The sequence below is a fragment of the Magnolia sinica genome, chromosome 6, assembly GCF_029962835.1.
Source record: "Magnolia sinica isolate HGM2019 chromosome 6, MsV1, whole genome shotgun sequence".
NCBI classification, from domain to species: domain Eukaryota; kingdom Viridiplantae; phylum Streptophyta; class Magnoliopsida; order Magnoliales; family Magnoliaceae; genus Magnolia; species Magnolia sinica.
In genome coordinates, this window is record NC_080578.1 from 32,465,089 (window position 1) to 32,489,382 (window position 24,294).

Genomic DNA, 24,294 nt, shown 5'->3' on the forward strand with positions numbered 1-24,294 from the left:
CTTTGCCCTTCATTGATTAAATCTTGGAAAGGCTAGCTGGTCACTCTTACTATTTCTTCCTTAACAGATATTTGGGCTACAACTAGATAGAGATAGCCCTTGAAGATCAAGAAAAGACTACATTCACATGTCTCTTTGACGTATTTACTTACCAAAGGATGCCATTTTGACTATGTAATGCCCCCGCCATTTTTTAGCGATGCATGTTGAGTATTTTTTCTAATATGGTGGGGCAATATTTAGAAATCTTTATAAATGATTTCTCTATCTTTGGTCCATCTTTCAGCGAATGTTTAGAAAATCTGAAAAATGTGCTAAAGTGATGTGAGGAAAAAAATTTAGTACTTAATTGGGAGAAGTGTCACTTTATGGTTCGTAAGAGAATTGTTCTTGGACATATCATCTTGTCTAAGGGAATTGAGGTAAATAAGGTTAAAATTGATCTTATCTTTAACTTACCTATACCTAAAAGCATATGAGATGTGCGATCCTTCATAGGACACATTGGATTTTATAGAAGATTCATAAAGGACTTTAGTCACCTCTCTCATCCTTTATGCAATCTACTTCAAAAGAATGTACCATACGAGTGAACTGAGCAATGCCGGGAAGCTTTTTCTAAGCTCAAAGGCATGTTGACCACGCACCTATCATGTAGCTACCCAACTAGAACTTTCCCTTCAAAATTATGTGTGATGCGTCAGACTATGCTGTTGGAGCAGTATTAGGCTAGAGAAAAGAAAAGAAGTCATACATCATTCACTACACAAGTAGAACTCTAAATCCTGCCAAGGTAAACTACTCCACTACGGAGAAAGAACTCTTAGCCCTAGTGTTCGCTTTGGACAAATTTATGTCTTACTTGATCGGATCTAAGATCATTATCTACACCGATCATGCGGCGCTAAAGTATCATCTTTCTAAGAATGATGCTAAGCCCCACTTAATAAGATGGATCCTCCTACTTCAGGAATTTGATGTAGAAATAAAGGATAAAAAGGGAGTAGAGAACGTAGTGGCTGGACATCTTTCGAGACTTGATCTTCCTGATTCCCTTGAGACGACACCTATAAATGACATGTTCCCTGACGAATAATTGTTTAAAGTCTCCCACATACTTTGGCTTGCTGATATTACTAATTATTTTGCCATAGGTTTCACGCCAACACATTCGACTGCGCAAGATAAGAAAAAATTCTTCACCGAGGTATACAAATGCTTATGGGATGATCCATACTTGTTCAAATATTGCTAGACCAAATCTTAAGGAGATGTGAGCCAAATAATGAATGCCAAAGTGTCATCTCTTTCTGTCACTCTCAGGCCTGTGGTGGTCACTTTTCTACTAAAAAGACTACGACCAAAATTCTATAGTGCGATTTTTACTGGCCCACTATGTTCAAGGACACTTATGAGTTTTGTAAAGCTTGTGAGTGTTGTAAAAAATTGGGAGCATTATCCCATCGAAATATGATGCCTTTGAACCCCATTCTAATCATTGAAGCATTTGATTGTTGGGGCATCAATTTCATGGGCCCATTTCCTTAATCTTTTAGAAATTTATACATTTTGTTAGCCATGGACTATGTCATTAAATGGGTTGAAGTGATTCTGTGCCGGAACAATGACCATCGAATGACCATTAGAATATTAAAAGAAAATATCCTTTCCCAGTTCAGAACGCCTCGAGCCATCATTAGTGATGGAGGTTCACACTCTGTAATAGGCCATTCGAAAACTTAATGAAGAAATATGAAATCTCTTATAAGGTGAGCACTCCATACCACCCACAAACAAGTGGACAAGCTGAGATTTCCAATAGGGAGATTAAACACATTTTAGAGAAAACGGTTAACCCTAATCGCAAGGATTGGTCAATCCGCTTGACCGATGCTTTATGGGCTTAGCATACTGTATTTAAGACTACTATTGGAATGTCTCCCTTTAGACTTGTCTATGAGAAAGCTTGCCACTTACCTATGGAGTTGGAACATAGAGCCTACTGGGCTATTAAAAATCTGAACTTCAATTTGAACAACGCTGGCTCGCTGCGTAAACTTCGGTTAAATGAACTTGAGAAAATTCGGAATGGCGCATATGAGAATTCGAGAATTTACAAGGGAAAAATGAAGTCATTTCATGACCAACACATTCTTTGAAAATCATTCACACCAGGTCAAAAAGTCATTTTGTACAATTCTCGATTACATCTCTTTCCGGTAAACTCCGATCTCGATTGACCGGCCCTTTCACAATCATGTCTATCCTCATGGGGCCGTTAAGATAAAGAATTCAAACAATGGCAATGCTTTTAAAGTGAATGGACATTGTTTGAAGCCATTTATTGAAAAATTTGATTCAAAGGACATGTCCATACCTTTAAATGATCCTATTTACCAGGATTGACCTCCTAGTCTGATAGAGGTGTAGTTAGGTTTACTGCTTTCATGGAATTTTAAATTAGGATAATTTGCTCTCATTTAATTTAGGATTAAGATAGTTTGCTTTCCATTTGTTTTGTTTTTACTTTGGCTAACCCTTATTCACAATGAGATTGTTTTGACTAGAAACAAAAGCATTTGATTTAGGGAAATTATCCTACTTAATAATGACAAAGATGAAGAATAAAGAGAATAATCATCAAATCTTATTCATTCTGAATTCATTACATCCTTTTGATCCTCTGATTCTAGGATAGAGTTTTACAGCTAAAAGTACAAGTATTGAATAGATTCAAATATGAATGTCGGTAGCGTTCTGGCTCATGTTACTCCTGTCTTCATAAGAGATGAGTTGTGTGGATCTTTTCCTCGCGTGATATGATAAAAGAGTGCTAGGAATCCCTACAAAACTTCAGAATGACTTAAGAAACTTTTAGAAATCAACATGACACTGCCCTCTTAGAGTAAACGTGCAACTCCTCCACGAGTTGCGCGGGTAGAGGAGTTGTGCGACCCCCCGCGACTCACAAGGAGTGGCGCGGCCTAGCCTTCTTCACTCACTCACTCTCTCTTCTCTCTCCAGTCCCTCTCAAAGGCACTGGTCTTTCGAACATCCGATCCTCCAAATGAGGGGGTAGGGGGTATTTATAGGCTTCCGCACTTATGAGTCCTCGAATTCCGAGCTGTGGACCCCACTTCGCATTCCTGATCCAACCAACCCAAAAGGGAGTAGCGCAGACTAGCGTACCCATGATGAGTTGCGCGGTCCCGCGTAACTCATGTTCTAGCGCAACTTGCCTCTCACGCAACTCGATATTCTTCAATCTTCCTTGACCAATTTTTATGTTATAACAAATGCCCCCTTGATTCGAGATTTGACCATGCATCAAGTTAATTTAAAGGATCAAAATTTTCCTCTTATTGAACTTGAGTTGCGCGGACCCGCACAACTCTTCTCACACAACTCACAAGTGGGCCTCATCGGCTATAAATATCAAACACCCCAACCATTACTTCATTTCAAAATTCTTCTCCCCAACCACCTGTTTCCTTGCTACTGAGAACCCGTGCAATTTTCAGTTTGTGCAGCTCACAGACCGCGCACCTCTGCTCACCGCGTTACTTGGCCTTCCACGCAATTAAGAGTTCACACAACTGGAAAAAAAATGTCCGCATAACTCTCTATCACTTAGTGCGAAAATCCTTGTTCTGAAACTTTGCCCAATTTTCTACTACCCAGGCTTAACCAACTCTCTGATCCTTATATAATAGCTTGTATAAAAAGAACATATCGCCTTATAGAACCACCCACTGATCAACCCTCTCATGTCAGTCTTCCAAGCTCCTCTCAAAATGCTGAATCCTCACTTCTAGTCTCTACACCTTCTCCTTTGGCCCCCATGCCTTCTTCAATCCCCGAACCTACTTCTTCCCCTCCTACTCATAAGGAACGGCCAAGGAAAATAATTAAAGTAACCAAGAAATGTTCACCACCCCAAGTATAGGGTCGCGATGTAGTAATAATCTCGGTAAGGCCGATGTTGAATCCACAGGGAGTTAACATTGTATGTAACTAGAACTAGAACCAGAAGAATATGTAATCTAAATCACGAGAATGTAAGAGAATAATGGCGAATTATTAAACTAAAACTTGTAAAATTCAAAGGTGGGAAACTAGGGTTTCTAAGAATCCACTTGTAAAGATCAGGGAGATCTATGCTTGATTCAAGAAGACAACTAGAATCAGTGTCCTATCTTCATCCAATTGGAAGATAATTCATTAAAATCCAAATCTGAACTTCCTCTGATCTAGTTTTCAATAGATGAGAGGTATAAGAACTAGAAGTGATTCCATCATAAAACCATGCCTATGAGATAGAAGCAAACAACAGAATTTAAACAATTCACAACTAATCTAAGAGATGTATGAACGTTAGAAAGGATTCCATCATCCAACCATGTCCATGTGACAATGGTGAACAACAGGGTTCCAAATTTCATAATCATAATAATGAGAAGAACATGCTCAAAGCTATCATAGATCCATTGTAATTTAAATCACAACAAACCATTAAAAGTTGAAAGCATTCCTTATAATCAAACAAGAAGCAAAGATAGTTCAACTTAAACATGAATTAAAGCCTTAAAAAACACCCCATAGCTTCACCTCTTAGCCCTAGCTAAGAGGTTTAGCCTATCATAGCCATGATCAAACTACAATCTCTTAAAAGGAAAGCATTAATGGAAATAAGAAACTAAAGAAGAAAAGGAAGAAAAGCTCAATGGAGATGGCCTGATCCACGGCTCTCTCTCTCCCTTTGCTCTTCTCCACGTCCAAGCATGAAATCTCTCTCTTCTCTTCTCTTTTTATAGGCAAACGAAGTCGATGGCTGGGTTTCACGCACAAGAGGCTAAAGTCGGTGGAGAGGTGAAAACGTGCACAAGGAGTTACACAGCCAACAGCGTGCGCGGCGACACGTGGAAGCAGCCACATTTGAATGCAAGTTTTAGGACAACAGATTGTCCCAAAACCTAATTTTTTTCCATGGTTGGGGTTGGACTGGGTGTATGCATCATTTAGACAGTTCAGATTGGCCAACCGATTAGAGATGGTGGGCCACAACCTCTCAAAAATTCCAATTTTCCCAAACGCAGGCCATGTAAATCTTCTTGCGCTGTGATGATCGGTGGGCCTTACAGTGATGTTTTCAGAGAAATCCACCATGTGCATTAGATTCGAGGAAAATTTTTAATCAGGAATGGATGGTTTTGCTTGACTTGTGTGCGGCTCAAGGGATCTGCATGTGTACACGTGCATGGGGTCCAAAGGACTCCATGGGTACAGTCGGCCCCACCCTTAAACACAATGAACGATTTAGATTATCCATCAGGACGATGGTGGTGGCCCTCTACACGTCATAGCGGACTGACGTCCACTACCTGTGCGTAAACGCGATTTGGATTGGGTCAATGACCTTTTGACCAGATCCCTGATCCGGTATGGTGCGGGTGTGCACCGGCTGTGCACACTCGCCAGTGTACATGGGGTCCATTGTGATGTTTATAAAAAATCTGCTTCGTCCATCTGTTTTTCATCTAATTTAAGAGGTTGAGACCAAAATTGAAGCATACCCAAATATCAGGTGGGCCTCAAATCAGTGATTTAGTGGTTAATCTGTCCGTTGGGCTACTTCTATAAAGATCCAAAGGCTAAAATTTTATGTGTATGGTTATTTTATGATCCTTAAGCCAAATATAAAGTTTTAAGCCAAACGGATGGTAGGAACCCTGTGATCTTGTATTCAGGACAATTTTCAGGCCTCTTTATCGTTAATTACTTGATTTTCTCAGATCTTTGGCATGTGAATTCTTCAATCTTAGTTTCATAAGATCTGTCCCTTGCCTTAGTGATTCTTGAGCATTAAATCCATACCTTTAGCATCCTTTTCAGTCTAAGCTCTTAAATTCACCTTGTAACACCAACACGATTAAAATAGAGCGTAAGCATTATCATATATGTAAAATCAAGCAATAACTGGGTTCTAATATGCAATATTTGACCCTCAACACAATCCCCAACCAGCATTTTGTTAGTCCCGAGCAAAGTATGCGAAAAATATTTTAAGAATTATGGGACAATATCTATAAACTCAAGTGATTTTTGAAAAATAATCCAGATATTAGAATTCTAAGATGCATTAATGTTGAGCATTACTTTCTCCTAGACTCAAGTGCACGGTAAACTTCATGGTCAAGTTTAAAGTATTAATCCATCGATTAGAACAATTTTAAACATTAAGCTCCATAGGTGTATAATGCAACCTTGACTTATCACAATTAAAGGTCCAATTTCTTAATTTTCATGATATCGTTGGTAATAAAAAAGAGTATTCCAGAATAACCCAACCTAAACTAAAACTTGCCTTATGGTTCAGGCCTTTAAAAAAAATTATTACAGCTTTTGATTTGTCCATCGATGGCTTTCATGATGTGTTAACCTTTTTAAGAATCTTTAACAGGTAGCCGTTTTCGACAACAACTGTGTTTTAGTTGGGTATTCACTTTTTTTTAACATGATGGACAAATTCCCTAGGTTGGTTTCTTTTATGCTTAGTGATTATTAGGTTAACAATTCAATATCTAACTGAAGCTTTAATGTGTAAGCTAGGTGTGACATGTGAAATCATGACCGAATCAATGTTTAAAACTTCTACTCATGGATTAATAGTTTGAACTTATTTGTGAAATCCAATAGGTAACTGAATCCCAGAGTTATAAATAACCAACATTAAGTATCTTATACTTCTTAAATAAAGAATATCCTTCATAATCACTTGAATTCACTAAAAAAAATTAAAAATTTTCACAAAATTTTGCTCAAGATCGAGAAAATATTGATTAGGTAACTTAATCTCCCATTCCCAACCTAAAATCTACATTGTCCTCAATGTAAAAAGATATAAGCATGCAATGCACATGAGACAACGAAAGTAAAGGAGAAGTGATGGAAAAGTAATACCTGAAGAGGAAATTGAACGACTTTTCCAATGAGAACTCAGCGTGAAGTAGGTCAGCACAAGATTTAAACCAACAAAAGCAAACTATCCTATAACAAATGGAAAGTAAACTATCCTAACAGTATAAAGCCGACTATCCTAGAATGACAAAAAGTAAACTACCCTAGTCCTATAAAAGTAGTTAACCTACCTATACCTCCGTCAAACTAGGAGATCAATCCTAGTACACAAGATTCGTTAGAGGAATGGACATGTCCACTAAATCAAATTTCTCGACAAATGGCTTTAATCAACATGCATTCACTTTAAACTCATTTCCATTGTCTGGATTTCGAATCTCGACAACCCCATGGGGATAAACATTGATAACAGTGAAAGGGATGGTCCAATGAGATTAGAGCTTACATGGAAAGAGATGTAACAGATAATTATACAAAAGGACCTTTTGACCTAGCATGAATGATTTTTGAAGAATATGTTGGTCATGAAACACTTTCATACTGTTCTTGTAAATTCTCGTGTTCTCGTACACATCGTTTCGAATTTCTTCAAGTTCATTTAACTGAAGTTTATGCAGTGTGCCAGCGTTGTCCAAATTGAAATTCAAATTTTTAATCGCCCATTAGGCTCTATGTTCCAACTCCATAGGCAAGTGGCAAGCCTTTTCATAAACAAGTCTAAAGGAAGACATTCCAATAGGGGTTTTAAAAGCAGTACAGTAAGCCCATAAAGCATCGGTCAATCAGATTGACCAATCCTCACGGTTAGGGTTAACCGTCTTTTCCAAAATGTGTTTAATTTCCTAATTGGAAATCTCAGTTTGCCCACTTGTTTGTGGGTGGTATGGAGTGCTCACTTTATAAGAAATACCATATTTCTTCATTAAATTATTGAATGGTCTATTACAAAAATGTGAGCCTCCATCACTAATAATGGTTTGAGTCGTTCCGAACTGGGAAAAGATGTTCTCTTTTAAAAACTTAATGACCATTCGATGGTTATTGTTTCGGCACAGAATTGCTTCGACCCATTTAGTGACATAGTCTACGGCGAGTAAAATGTATTGATTTCCAAAGGATTGGGGGAATGGTCCCATGAAATCAATGCCCCAATAATTAATTGCTTCTATGATAAGGATGAGGTTTAAGGGCATCATATTTCGACGGGATAATGCTCCCAATTTCTGACAACGCTCAAAAGCCTTTCAAAACTAATGAGTGTCCTTAAACATAGTGGGCTAATGCCACACTGCAGAATCTTGGCTATGGTCTTTTTAGTAGAAAAGTGACCACCATAGGCCTGAGAGTGACAGAAGGAGATGACACTTTGATGTTCATCGTCTGACATACATCTCCTTAAGATTTGGTCTAGGCAATATCTAAAGAAATACGGATCATCTCAGAAGAATTTGCGCACCTCAGTGAAAAATTCCTTCTTATCTTGTGCAGTCCAATGCGTCGATGTGAAACCTGTGGTAAGATAATTAACAATATCAGTAAACCAAGGTGAATGGGAGACTTTGAACAGTTGTTCATTAGGGAACATGTCATTTATATGTGTCGTCTGAGGGGAATTAGGGAGATCAAGGCGAGAAAGATGGTCAGCCACTTTGTTCTCTAATCCATTTTTATCCTTTATTTCCAAATTAAATTCTTGGAGTAGGAGGATCCATCTAATCAGGCAAGGTTAAGCATTATTCTTAGAAAGAAGATACTTGAGCGTCGCATGATATGTGTAAATGACGATCTTGGATCTGATCAAGTAGGACCTAAATTTGTCCAAAATGAACACTACGGCTAAGAGTTACTTTTTCGTAGTCAAGTAGTTCACTTGGGCAGGATTTAGATTTCTACTTATGTAATGAATAATATAGGGCTTCTTTTCTTTTCTTTGGCCTATAATCGCCCCAAGAGTATAGTCAGATGCATCGCACATAAGTTCAAAAGGAAGGCTCCAATTGGGTGGCTGCAAGATAGGTGTGATAGTTAACATGCCCTTAAGTTTAGTGAAAGCTTCTTGGCATTGCTCAGTCCGCTCGTATGGTGCATCCTTTTGAAGTAGATTACATAATGGATGAGAGATATGACTAAAAGTCTTTTATGAATCTCCTATAAAAGCCGGCATGTCCTAAAAAGGATCGCACGTCTCGTATGTTCTTGGGTGGAGGTAGGTTAGAGATAAGGTCAATTTTACCCTTATCTACCTCAATTCCCTTGGATGAGATGATATGTTCAAGGACAATTCCCTTACGAACCATAAAATGACACTTCTCTCAATTCAGTACCAAATTCTTTTCTTCACATCTTTTCAACACACATTTAAGATTCTTTAAGCAATCACTAAAAGATGGACCGAAGATAGAGAAATCATCCATGAAGACCTCTAGATATTGCCCCACCATATTAAAAAAATACTCATCATACGTTGCTGAAAAGTGTCAGGGGCATTACATAGTCCGAATGACATCCTTCGATAAGCAAAGGTGTCGTAGGGACATGTAAATGTGATTTTTCCTGATCTTCAGGAGTTATCTCTATCTGGTTATAACCTGAATACCCATCAAGGAAACAGTAACAGGAATAACCAGCTAGCCTTTTCAAGATTTGATCAATAAAGGGTAAAGGAAAGTGGTCCTTCCTCGTGATGGTATTCAACTTTCTATAGTCAATGCACATTCTCCAACTAGTAGTAACTCTAATTGGTACGATTTCATTATTGGCATTAGCTATGATGGTGATTCTGGACTTGTTAGGAACCACCTGAGTTGGACTCACCCATTAACTATCGGATATAGGGTGTATCATACTCACAATCAATAGTTTAAGAACCTTGGCTTTAACCACTTCCATCTTATTTGGATTTAGTCTACGTTGTGATTGCTGAGAGGTCTTTGTATTATCCTCGAGATAAATGCGGTGAGTACAAATCGAAGGATCAATTCACCTGACGTCCGCAATCATCCATCCAAGGGCTCCCTTATGCTCAATGAGAGTAGATATGAACATACTCTTCTGTTCTTGCTCAAGATGGGAAGAAATCACCACTGGGTATGTCTTATCTTGACCTAACTAGATATATTTCAAATTAGAGGGTAATGGTTTTAGGTCAAGCTTCGGTTGTCAAACCCATATCCTAAATTGTACCGTTCTGTAGGTCTCTGCGGTCCTCCTGGTCGAATTTCGACGACCCGTGATCTGTTATCGATAGTTGCGTGTGACCCTGAATCGTATCCCATAGATCTGAGTTAGCTTGACCCGAGACCTGTACCCTAGCGACCGCACCGTCGCCGCGGTTCCGATTCCGCATCCAGGCGATATCCAGGCCAAGAGATGTGGGCCCGCATTCAGTTCGAGGAAAAACACCGCGCATTTGCAAACCCAAGAAAGATTTCAAATCATGTCCCATTAATCCCATCAATCACACCTCATGTCAAATACACCTCACCCCATCCCCAAGCAACCCCTAAAGTCAACACTCTCTTACATAAAGTACACCCATCACTCACTTTACCCATCACCCCATCACTCACCCATCCCTCTCTCTCTTACAACCACTCTCTCTCATCTCTCTCCCTCATTCTCCAAGCAACTCATGTCCAAGCTTCCATGGGAGAGAGCTTGTGTGGCCCACTTCCTACCTCCCATCTCCACCATCCAAAGAACATCTTGACCGTTGAAATAATCCCCTTGGAGCACTAGATTGTGTTGGCAGAAGAAGGAAGAAGAGATCAAAGGTGGGTGTTCCTTCTCTCTCTCTCTCTCTCTCTCTCTCTCTCTCTCCCTCTCTCTTGATGCTGTGCAGTCCACCTGATGCATGTGGTGTATCTATGTCATTCATCATGGTGGAGCCCACCTTTGTATATGTGAGAAATCGATGCCACCTAACCCCATGTGGGACTCGCCTGGTGGAACGAATTGGCCAGGTACCTCATACCAGTTATATAGCTATTGTAATTGATGCCACTAAGCTCTTTAAATCCCATTGCTGTGAAGTCAACAAGCTCAGTGGGGCCCACAATGAGGCAATGTTATATCCAGGCCGTCCATCCAGTACACCTGGACCTGGATGTATAACTATATTTTACTTTTAATATATATATTATCTTTAATATAATATTACGGTGGGTGCTGATGTACGTGGGACCCACCTTGGGAAGCAGATTGGCTGGAGTACTTTGCATTAGCAGCAGCGTGCTGCTGTGCTTGACGTCAGCAACGGTGGGACCCACCTTGTTGGTTATGTCCAGACCGTCCATCCAGCAGCATGTAGCTGCTGGACTAACTTCAGCAAGTCCTATGGGTCCCATATGATGTATGTTGTGTATTCACGCCATCCATCTATTGATGGAGTGGGCCCACCCACATGTGTGACATGTGTGGCAGGTGGGACCCACCTTGATTTATATGTATATCTATATATATATATATATATATAGATATTATATCCACACCATCCTGGTGAGGGACGTGGATACCCACCCTGTTGTATGTTTCCTTCATGCTACCCATCTGTGGGTGGGGTGGGCCCACCCCACATGTGTGACATGTGTGGGTAGGTGGGACCCACCTATATTTATGTATTCTGCGACCCATGCCACCCGTCTCAACGGTGGATGGGTGAAGCCCTCCTTGGTGTATGTATTTCATACATGCTATCCATCTGTTTTGTATGGTGGGCCCACCTCACATGAGTGACAGTGTGGGCAGGTGGGACCCACCTTAATCTGTATGTTTTATCCACATTTTCCATCTGAATGTGTGGCGTGTGGCCGCACTTGATGTATGTGAATGCAGCCACACCATCCACCCTGTTTGCTGGATGGGTGTGGCCTACCATGATGTATGCGATGTGATCTCACCATCCTGATGGTGGGACCCGCCTTGATGAACCTTGCAGCTACGCCGTCCACTCGTCTTAGCCGCTAACATGAGGCCTACCTTGTGAGGTATTGTGTATTCATGCCGCCCATCCACGTGGCCCCCACATGATTTATATGTTAACCCAAGCTATCCGCGTTGGTGGGGCCCATCTAGGACGAGCAGGGCTCACCTTAACATGGTGTTTATGTGGCCTGATTGCTGATGCCCAAAGTGATGTATGTAAGGACTATTGTGGTGCATTTTGTGGCTCATATAAGAGGCCCAATGACATGTTCGTATGGCCCATATGTGCGGCCCAATTTGATATTTGTATGGCCCACATGTGCAGCCCAAATGAGATGTTTGTGTGGCCCACGCGATAAGGCCTAACTTGATGTATATGAGGCCCATGGGTCGTAGCCCATTATGATGTATTTGAGGCCCAGGAGATTTGACCCATTATGATGTCTTTGTGGCCAATTAGTGAGGCCCATTGTAATGTCCGTGTAGCCCATTTGGTGCGACCCATGTATTGTGGTCCACTTGATGTTTATTGACTCGCATGAGAGGCCCATTATAATGTGTTTGAGGCCCATGGGTTGTGGCCTATTGTGATGTATCGAGGCCTATGGGGTGTGGCCTATTGTGACGTATTTCTGGCACATTTGGTAAGGCACAATGCAATGAATGTGCAAACCAATGTAAACGTGTGATTTCACTATAATGTATGTAATGATATTTATATGGACCACTCCTTGGGAGCAATGATGGTTAAATGTCCACGTCGTGACCTTCCCTTAGGCCGATTGCTCATTAGTGATCGAAGCTGATTATCGTGACCGATTTGTCGATTCTGATTATCGATTGACTCCGATTGTCGTGATCGATTGCCGATTTCGATTGAGATGACCGATTTGTCGATTCTAATTATCGATCAATTTTGATTCTCATGACCGATTGCTGATTCCGATTGACGTGACCGATTTGTCAATTTTGATTGTCGTGACCGATTGTCGATTTCAATTGACGTGACCAATTTGTCGATTCTGTTTATCGATTGATTTTGATTGTCATGACCGACTGCCGATTTGATTGACATGACTCATTTGTCGATTTTGATTATCAATCGAATCCGATTGTTGTGACTGATTGTCGATTTCGATTAACGTGACCAATTTATCGATTCTGATTATCGATCGATTTCAATTGTTATGACCGATTGACGTGACCACTTCGCTGATTCTGATTATTGATCGACCTCGATTGTTATGACCGATTGCTGATTCCGATTGACGTGACCGGTTCGCCGATCCTGAATATTGATCAACTCCGATTGTCGTGACTAATTGTAGATTTCATTGACGTGACCGATTCACTAATCCTGATTATTGATCGACTCCAATTGTCATGACCGATTATCGATTCCAAGTGACGTGACTAATTTATCGATTCTGATTGTAATGACCGATTGCCAATTTCAAATGACGTGACCGATTTGTCGATTTTCATTATTAATCGACTCCGATTATCATGACTGATTGCCGATTCTGATTATCATAACTGATTTATTGATTTTGATTATCAATCGACTCCGATTGTCGTGACCGATTACCACTGCCGATTGACGTGACCGACTTGCCGATTCTGACTATCAATCGATTCTGATTGTTGTGACCGATTACCGATTAGTGATCGAGGCTGATTATCGTGACCGATTGTCGATTTTCGATTGTCGTGACTGATTTGCCGATTCTGATTGTCGTGGTCGATTGCTGATTTCGATTGACTTGGTCGATCTGTCAATTCCGATTGTTGAGGCTGATTATCGCTGTCGATGCTGATTGTTGATTCTGGGTCTGAATGTCGAGGTCGATTTCGATTCTGACTATCGAGGCCGATTCTGATTTGTCAAGGCCGATCGTATAGGCCGATTCCAATTGTCAAGGCCGATTCTGAGTATCGATTTCGATTATCGAGGCCGACCTTGATTGTCGAGGTAGATTTCGATTGCCATGACCGATTGTCGTGACCTATATGATGTACATGCGACCCGCAGTTGAGGCCCATTGTGACACGTATTAGGCCCATGATGCATGGCCCATTGGATGTATTCAAGACCCATGTGTAGGGCCCACATGTCATGTATTTAAGGCCCAAGGGCAAGGCCCATTGTGATGTATTCATGGCCCATGGGTAAGGCTCATTATGATGTATTCATGGCCCATGGGCAAGGCCCATTCTGATGTATTCATGGCCTAGGGGCAAGGCCCATTGTGATATGTATTAGGCCCATGAGCAGGGTCCACCTGTTGTGTATATGTGGCCATTAAGTAAGGCCCATTGTGTTGTATATTAGGCCTTTGTGTGAGGTCGTGGACCCATTATATGTTTGGCTCTATGTAGCCATTCCTTGGGGGCAATGTTGGTTAAATGTCCACATTGTCGAGGCCGATTGTTGATGCCGATTATTGATATCGATTATAAGTATGTGACAGCATAACATCATAATACATGCCCAAGCGCATCATCTGCATGTTTGTTATGAGATGTGATTGACCATTGCATATGTTATAGGGTTCCCTGATAGGTGGAGTTACCCTACATAAGAGCATGATATGCACAGGATTGATGCATGATTGAACGACGTGACTCATGCATCTCGCATTTGTGTGACATGACCACCATATGCCCTAGCGACATCAGGGCCGTCGTCTCCATAGGTATTTTGTGGATGGCCAGATAGGACACCAAAATCTGTTCTACATGGGATGTTATAGATATCCTTGTGTGAAAGTCCTAGAACCTTCTTGGTTCCAGGGGTTGCTCTAACATCTAAACCAAGTGGATGCATGAGCGCATGAGGGCCACATACCGTTAGGCCCTGTCTCCCACTGTGTCGTAGTCAGTTAGAAGGGGGTACGGCCTTACCTGCCCGAGAGAAGGGGGCGATGCTAGGCTAAGTCTGACCAGCTCGAGGATTGGGTCCGCTATCGATGAGCCGACCCGATATTGGCAGGCGGATAGTGAGGTCTCTTTTACTCACCTTGTTGCGCGCGATAGGGTGGCAATTTGGTTTGGAGTGTAATACACCCCGGTGATTCCCCAGAGAGTAACCGTACTGATATATAGACTTATTGAGTAGGAATTGCATATTCATTCATTTATTTACTATCTACTCGGGCTGGTGGTGCGTAACTATTTGTTATGTGTACCTTCGCATGGTCAGGATTTTGGTTGGGCACGCGACTAACCTTAGATCAGGAGTTTACCACATTGAGTTTGACTATCCAAATTTAGGTATGGGACTGATTAGGATAGAAGTCCCTTGTGGTGGACCCCGTTGCCTGTGATACTCCGTAGTATCATCCCGAATTCACACTTTAGCATGGTCATTTCATTCGCACCGCTTATTACATTACATCCGCAGTACTTATCATTTTGCGTTTCTATGTTTCTGCACTTATATGGCCTATACGAACTTAACAGGATTTATATATTGCATTTTACCCTCGACATCTGATATTTAGCTCTCTTTAACTCATTTGTATAGCTGATTTGTATTGCGTACTCTGATATTGTAGGACTCGTGGACTTACCAGTATAATTCTACTTACTTTGATATCATATCTTATCAATATTTCCATTTATTCCATTGTATGATTTATGGCATTGTATTGCATACTTGGTACTTACCATGTGCTTACACTTTCACCACCTTCTAAGCTTTCAATAAGCTTATGCATGATAGATGCGTTCAGGTGGCGTCAAGTTGTAGCAGTGTTGAGTTTGGAGCGTACAACAGACTTTTGGAGCTTTGATTTTTGTCATATGTATTTTTCTTTTAGCACTGTATTCAAATGTTTATATTAGTGGATATGTGATGATGATGTTGCCTTTGTGATTTGGGTAAATTTGTGGTTATGCTGGTTATGAAACAAATATACGTAAAAAAAATTAAAAAATTCCTCCTTATAGGATCCCAGGATCAGAATCTAGCGTATGAATGTTGGAAGTCGCAAATGGGGTACTACAGAGGCTGTCGGCACCGGATTCGGCGATCGGGATTCCCGTAAATCCGATTTTCGGGTTTAGGGTGTGACAGAAGTTGGTGTCAGAGCATAACTTGGGAATACCTGAAGATAACATCACATATCTACTAATAGCTACCCTTCACTCTATGATTGTTAAGAACATAGAATGGCTAGATCCCTGAGTTCGAATAACTTAGAGATTTTCTTATATAGCTCCCTACCATTGAGATTATGAGGCTATATGATATTTCTGTTTCGATCGTTTCTGATCTGGGATCCGAGGATTTGTATGGTTCACCATTCTGTTAAGGAGGCGTCTTGGGAGCACAAGGTTAAGATTAGAGAATGTTATCTCCATTTGTTTATAGATTAATTATGCCTTGTATATCTTTATGTCAATGCTTCCTCTTCCCTCGCTTTGTCCTGCGTGATAGTAAATTTTGAGGATGAAATTTTTATTAAGAGCGGAAAGCTGTCAGACCCGTATCCTAAACTGTACCGTTCTTTAGGTCTCCGCGGTCCTCCTGGTCGAATTTCGACGACCCGCGATCTGTTATCGGCAGTTGCGCGCGACCCTGAGTCGTATCCCGTAGATCTGAGTCGGCTTGACCCGAGACCTGTACCCTAGCGACCACACCGTCGCCACAGTTCTGATGCCATGTCTTGCCTGTCGAGGTGATATCCGGGCTAGGAGATGTGGGCCCGCGTTCAGTTCAAGGAAAAACACCGCGCATTTGCAAACCTAAGAAAGATTTCAAATCGTGTCCCATCAATCCCATCAATCACACCTCATGTCAAATACACATCACCCCATCCCCAAGTAACCCCTAAAGTCAACACTCTCTTACATAAAGTACACCCATCACTCACTCACCCATCCCTCTCTCTCTTACAACCATTCTCTCTCATCACTCTCTCCCTCATTCTCCAAGTAACCCACGTCTAAGCCTCCATGGGAGAGAGCCTGTGTGGCCCACTTCCTACCTCCCATCTCCATCATCCAAAGAACATCTTGACCGTTAAAATCATCCCCTTGGAGCTCTAGATCGTGTTGACGGAAGAAGGAAGAAGAGATCAAAGGTGGGTGTTCCTTCTCTCTCTCTCACTCTCTCTATTGATGCTGTGCAGCCCACCTGATGCGTGCGGTGTATCCATGCCATTTATCATGGTGGAGCCCACCTTTGTATATGTGAGAAATACACGCTACCCAGCCCCATGTGGGACTCACCTGGCTGAACGGATTGGCCAGGTACCTCATACCAGTTATATAGCTGGTGTAATTGATGCCACTAAGCTCTTTAGATCCCACTGCTATGAACTCAGCAAGCTCTATGGGGCCCACAATGAGGTAATGTTACTTCCAGGCCGTCCATCCAATACACCTGGACGCTGGATGTATAACTATATTTTATTTTTAATATATATATTATCTTTAATATAATATTAAGGTGGGTGCTGATTTACGTGGGACCCACCTTGGGAAGCAGATTGGCTGGAGTACTTCGCACTAGCAGCAGCGTGCTGCTGTGCTTGACATCAACAACGGTGGGACCCACCTTATTGGTTATGTCCAGACCGTCCATCCAGCAGCTTGTAGCTGCTGGACTGATGTCAGCAAGTCCTATGGGTCCCATATGATGTATGTTGTGTATTCATGCCATCCATCTATTAATGGAGCGGGCCCACCCACACGTGTGACACGTGTGGCAGGTGGGACGCACCTTGATTTATATATATATATATATATATATTATATCCACACCATCCCTGGTGAGGGACGTGGATACCCACCCTGTTGTATGTTTCCTTCATGCTACCCATCTGTGGGTGGGCCCACCCCACATGTGTGGGTAGCTGGGACCCACCTAGATTTATGCATTCTGCAACCCATGCCACCCGTCTGGACGGTGGATAGGTGAGGCCCTCCTTGGTGTATGTATTTCATACACGTTGTCCATCTGTTTTATATGGTGGGCCCACCCCACACATGTGACACGTGTGGGCAGGTGGGACCCACCTTAATCTGTATGTTTTATCCACACTTTCCATTTGATTGTGTGGCGTGTGGCCGCACTTGATGTATGTGAATGCAGCCACGCTGTCCACCCTACTTGATAGACGGATGTGGCCTACCATGATGTATGCGATGTGATCTCACCATCCTGATGGTGGGACCCGCCTTAATGAACCTTGCAGCCACGCCGTCCACCTGTCTTGCTGCTAACGTGAGGCCTACCTTGTGAGGTATAGTCTATTCATGTCGCCCATCCACATGGCCCCCACATGATGTATATGTTAACCCAAGCTATTCGCGTTGGTGGGGCCCATCTAGGACGGGCAGTGCCCACCTTAACTTGGTGTTTATGTGGCCTGATTGCTGAGGCCCAAAGTGATGTAAGGACTATTGTGGTGCATTCTGTGGCCCATATAAGAGGCCCAATGAGTTGTTTGTATGGCCCATATGTGCGGCCCAATTTGATATTTGTATGGCCCACATGTGCGGCCCAAATGAGATGTTTGTGTGGCCCACGCGAGAAGGCCCAACTTGATGTATATGAGGCCCATGGGTCGTAGCCCATTATGATGTATTTGAGGCCCAGGAGATTTGACCCATTATGATGTCTTTGTGGCCCGTGAATGGGGCTCATTGTAATGACCGTGTGTCCCATGTATTGTGGCCTACTTGATGTATCTTGACTCGCATGAGAGGCCCATTATAATGTGTTTGAGGCCCATGGGTTGCGGCCTATTGTGATGTATCGAGGCCTATGGGGTGTGGCCTATTGTGATGTATTTTTGGCACATTTGGTAAGGCCCAATGTAATGAATGTGCGAACCAATGTAAACATGCGATTTCACTATAATGTATGTAATGATATGTATATGGACCACTCCTTGGGAGCAATGATGGTTAAATGTCCACGTCGTGACCTTCCCTTAGGCTGATTGCCGTGACCGATTGCCGATTAGCACTCGAAGCTGATTATTGTGACCGATTTGCTGATTTTGATTATTGATCGACTTCGATTGTCGTGACCGACTGCCAATTTCGATTGACGTGACCGATTTGTCGATTCTGATTATCGATCGATTCCGATTGTCATGACCGATTGCCAATTCTGATTGATGTGACTGATTTGTCGATTCTGATTATCGATCGATTCCGATTCTCATGACCGACTACCGATTTCGATTTACTTAACCGATTTGTCGATTCTGATTATCGATCGAATCCGATTTCGTGACCAATTTCTGATTCCAATTGACGTGAATGATTTGTTGATTCTGATTATTGATCGATTCCGATTATCGTGACCAATTAGCGATTTCGATTGACATGATTGATTCGCCGATTCTGATTATTGATCGACCCCGATTATCATGACCGATTGCCAATTCTGATTGACGTGACTGATTTATCGATTCTGATTATTGATCAATTCAGCTTGTCACGACCGATTGCCGATTCCGATTGACATGACCGATTCGCCGATCCTGATTATTGATTGAAGATTGTCTTGACCGATTGCCAATTCTGATTGACGTGACTGATTTGTCGATTCTGATTATCGATTGATTCTGATTATCGTAACTGATTGCCGATTTCAATTGAGGTGACCTATTTGTCGATTCTGATTATTAATCAACTCCGATTGTCGTGACCGATTGCCGATTCCGATTGACATCACTAATTTGTTGATTCTGATTATCAATCGACTCCGATTGTCATGACCGATTATCGATTTCGATTGACATGACCGATTTACCGATTCTGACTATCGATGAATTCCAATTGTTGTGACCAATTGCCGATTAGCGAGCGAGGCTAATTATCATGACCGAATGCCGATTTCTGATTGTCGTGACCGATTTGCCGATTCCGATTGTCGTGGCCGATTGCTGATTTTGATTGACTTGGCCAATTTATTGATTTCGATTGTCGAGGTCGTTGTCGATGTCAATGCCGATTGTTGATTTTGGCTTCGATTGTCGAGGTCGATTCCGATTCTGACTATTGAGGCCAATTTTGATTTGTCAAGGCCGATCATATAGGTCGATTCCGATTGTCAAAGCCGATTCTGAGTATCGATTTCGATTGTTGAGGCCGACCTTGATTGTCGAGGCCGATTTCGATTGCCATGGCTGATTGTCGTGACCTGTATGATGTACATGTAACCCATAGTTGAGGCCCATTGTGACACGTATTAGGCCCATAATGCATGGCCCATTAGATGTATTCAAGACCCATGTGTAGGGCCCACATGTCATGTATTTGAGGCCCAGGGCCAAGGCCCATTGTGATGTATTCATGGCCCATGAGTAAGGCTCATTATGATGTATTCATGGCCCATGGGCAAGGCCCATTGTGATGTATTCATGGCCTAGGGGCAAGGCCCATTGTGATATGTATTAGGCCCATGAGAAAGGTCCACCTGTTGTGTATATGTGACCATTGATTAAGGCCTATCGTGTTGTATATCAAGCCTTTGTGTGAGGTCGTGGACCCATTATATGTTTGGCTCTATGTAGCCATTCCTTGGGGGCAATGTTGGTTAAATGTCCACATTGTCAAGGCCGATTGTTGATACGATTATAAGTATGTGACAGCATAACATCATAATACATGCCCATACGCATCATTTGCATGTTTGTTATGAGATGTGATTGACCATTGCATATGCCATAGGGCTCCCTGATAGGTGGAGTTGCCTCACATGAGAGCATGACATGAACAGGATTGATGCATGATTGAACGGTGTGACTCATGCATCTCGCATTTGTGTGACATGACCACCATACGCCCTAGCGACATCAGGGCCGTAGCCTTCACAGGTATTTCGTGGATGGTCAGATGGGACATAGGAAATCTGTTCTACATGGGGTGCTATAGATATCCTTGGGTGAAAGTCCCAGAACCCTCTTGGTTCCAGGGGTTGCAATGTTTAGACCGAGTGGATGCATGAACGCATGAGGGCCACATATCGTTAGGCAGCGTCTCCCACTGTGTCGTGGTCGGTTGGAAGGGGGTACGGCCTTACCTGCCCGAGAAGAGGGGGCAATGATAGGCTGAATCTGACCAGCTCGAGGATTGGGTCAGCTATCGAGGAGCCAAGCCTGATATTGACAGGTGGATAGTGAGGTCTCTTTCACTCACCTTGTTGCGCGCGATGGGGTGGCAATCTGGTTTGGAGTGTAATAGACCCCGGTGATTTTTCAGAGAGTAACCGTACTAATATGTGTACTTATTGAGCAAGAACTACATATTCATTCATTCATTCACTATCCACTCGGGCTGGTGGTGCATAACTATTTGTTATGTGTACCTTCACATGGCCAGGATTTTGGTTGGGCGCGCGACTAACCTCAGATTAGGAGTTTACCACATTGAGTTTGACTATCCAAATTTAGGTATGGGACTGGTTTGGATAGAAGTCCCTTGTGGTGGATCCCGTTGCCTGCGATACTCCATAGTATCATCCCGACTTCACACTCTAGCATGGTCATTTCATTCACACTGCACATTACATTACATCCGCAGTACTTAGCATTTTGGGTTTCTATGTTTCTGCACTTATATGGTCTAGACGAACTTAACAAGATTTATATATTGCATTTTACCCTCGACATCTAATATTTAGCTCTCTTTGACTCATTTGTATAGCTGATTTGTATTGCGTACTCTGATATTGTATGACTCGTGGACTTAGCAGTATAATTCTACTTACTTTGATATCGTATCTTATCAATATTTACATTTATTCCATTGTATGATTTATGACATTGTATTGCATACTTGACACTTACCTTATGCACACACTTTCACCACCCTCTAAGCTTTTTATAAGCTTATGCACGATAGATGCGTGTAGGTGGCGTCAGGTTGTAGCAGTGTTGAGCTTGGAGCGTACAACAGACTTTTGGAGCTTTGATTTTTGTCATATGTATTTTCCTTTCAGCAATATATTCAAATGTTTATATTAGTGGATATGCGATGATGATGTTGCCTTTGTGATTTGAGTAAACTTGTGGTTATGCTGGTTATGAAACAAATGTATGTAAAAAAATAAAAATCCTCATAGGATCCCAAGATCGTAATCTGGCGTATGAATGTTAGAAGTCGAGAATGGGGTACTACAGAGGCTATCGGCATTGGATTCGGCGATCGGGATTCCTGTGAATCCGATTTTCGGGTTTGGGGCGTGACATTGGTGCTTTGAGATTAGACGATAAAGGCACTACATCAGTTTGGGGCAACTAATCAAATTGTGGCATCCACCAGTTAACTTCAAGTACGGGCATAGTATTAGGCATGTGACACATCTCCCTAATCATATCATCATAAAAATCATGGGAGTGGGCCATGGATGTCTCTAAAGGGTCAGAGGATAAGGTCAAAGGTGTTCTTTCTTCCACGAAATAGTCAATCACGTTAATGTCAAGGAAATTGTTATCATCCTCTAACCGTCTGCCTGTGTTGAAAAAGATATTTAACTCCAATGTCATATTCCCAATGGATATACTCATGACTCCATTTCTTTAATTAATAATTACGTTTGAAGTGGCAAGGAATGGGTGACCAAGAATGATGGGAATCTGAGTGCTCATGTTACTCATGGGTTCCATATCTAAGACGATAAAATCTATAGGGTTGTAGAATCTGACAACATGGACCAAAACATCCTCAATTACCCCTCTTGGTACACGAATAGAGCGATCAACAAGTTGTAATGTGGTTAGTGTGGGTTTTAATTCACCAAAACCTAACCATTTGTACACCGAGTAGGGAATCAGATTTACGCTTGCTCCTAAATCAAGAAGTGTGTGCTCAATTCAGTAGTTCCTGATTACGCAAGGTATGGCTGGGCTACCAGGATCTTTGAATTTCTATGGCACATCTTGCTTTAGGATGACACTCACTTTCTCAGTTAAGAAGATTTTCTTTTGAATATTTTTCCGTCACTTAGTCGTACACAAGTCTTTCAGAAATTTGACATATGAAAGTATTTGTTTAACCACATCCAGTAAAGGAATATTGACCTTCACTTGTTTTAATACCTCTAGAATGTCCAGAGAGTTAGAGAGAGGTTTTGGTACAACCAACCGTTAGGGACATAAAGCAACTGACTTGCCTTGAAGTTCTGGTTCTAATTCTCATGGAGTAGTGCTAGGTCTATCATCATTGTCCTCTTCTGGGTCCTTAAGCTTTTCAGTCCTTACCGGAATATATTTGTCAATTATCTTCACACTCCCAAGAGTGGTGATAGATTTAGCTTGCTCCATCTGATTTGAAGAGCTAGGGTCGCTAACTTCATATTGTGGTTTTGGATTGGGAAGAAGTTGAGCTGGGAGGCTCCCCTTATTCCCAATCACACTTTTAGTCTTAAGTCCTTATATGGCCTTTGTGAGGTCTTGAAAGACTTGTAGCATACCCTGATTGAAAAGCTCTTGGTTTTGAAGATGTTTTAGAACCGGGTCCTCTTGAGGTTTCTCTTGATTTGGAATTTGATTAAAAAACCTTGAGGAGTAGCAGTTTGTCCATTCCTCCAACTAAAATTTAGATGATTTCTCCAACTGGGATTGTATGTATTGGAGGTAGGTCCATTGAAAAGTCTTTGGTAATTATTAATGGCATTAGATTGCTCATTCAACACCTCTTGAAAGGCAGGTATTGTTGGACAATTTTCAGTTGTATGAACACTACAAGCACAAATACTGCAAACAGTTTCCTTATTCTTATCCTTCTTTAATTCCATGGCTTTGAATTTCCTTATGAGATTAGAAACTTTAGTATTGATATTATCATCTTCTTTTAGAAGGTATAATCCGCCCCTCTCCTTTGATTGAGTGGGCCTAGAAGTGGTGCTTAATTTTGGGTAAGTGTCCCATGATTGGTGCATGGAAGATGTTAGTCCATCATAGAAAAAGTGTGTAATGCACCATGTTTCAAAACCGTGTTGTGGGCATGAAGTAACAAGATCCTTGAATCGCTCTTAACATTGGAAGAATGTTTCATCTTCCTTATGGGCAAAGTTCATGATTGACTTTCTAAGGGTGTTCGTTTTATAATATGGAAAAAATTTCTTTATGAACTCCCTTATCATATCATTCCATGTGCCAATAGATCTAGGATGCAGTGAATGCAACCACGTCTTAGCTTTCTCTTTCAAAGAAAAGGGAAAGAGTTTCAACCTGATTGTGACCTCAGATACATTTGGAAAATATAAAGTGGCTATAATCTCATTAAACTCTTTCAAGTGTAGATATGGACTTTCAAATTCAAGTCCATGGAATTTTAAAAGGAGTTGGATCACCCCTGACTTGATTTCCATGTGTCCCATATTCTCCAGAAAAACCATGCATGAGGGCATGCTCACCCCCGTCGGTTGTAAGGTGGGGGTGCTTGATGCACCTCATTCTCATCGTGGACTTCCCCAACCCTTGGTTG

At 41.7% G+C, this 24,294-nt stretch overlaps 1 non-coding gene across 1 annotated transcript; it reads left to right on the forward strand.

Moving 5' to 3' along the window:
* The first annotated feature begins 23,795 nt into the window (after nt 1-23,795).
* On the forward strand, nt 23,796-23,902 carry LOC131250405 (small nucleolar RNA R71). Its single transcript, XR_009173330.1, has one exon. It is a non-coding gene; the product is annotated as a small nucleolar RNA R71 (small nucleolar RNA).
* Nucleotides 23,903-24,294: the final 392 nt, after the last annotated feature.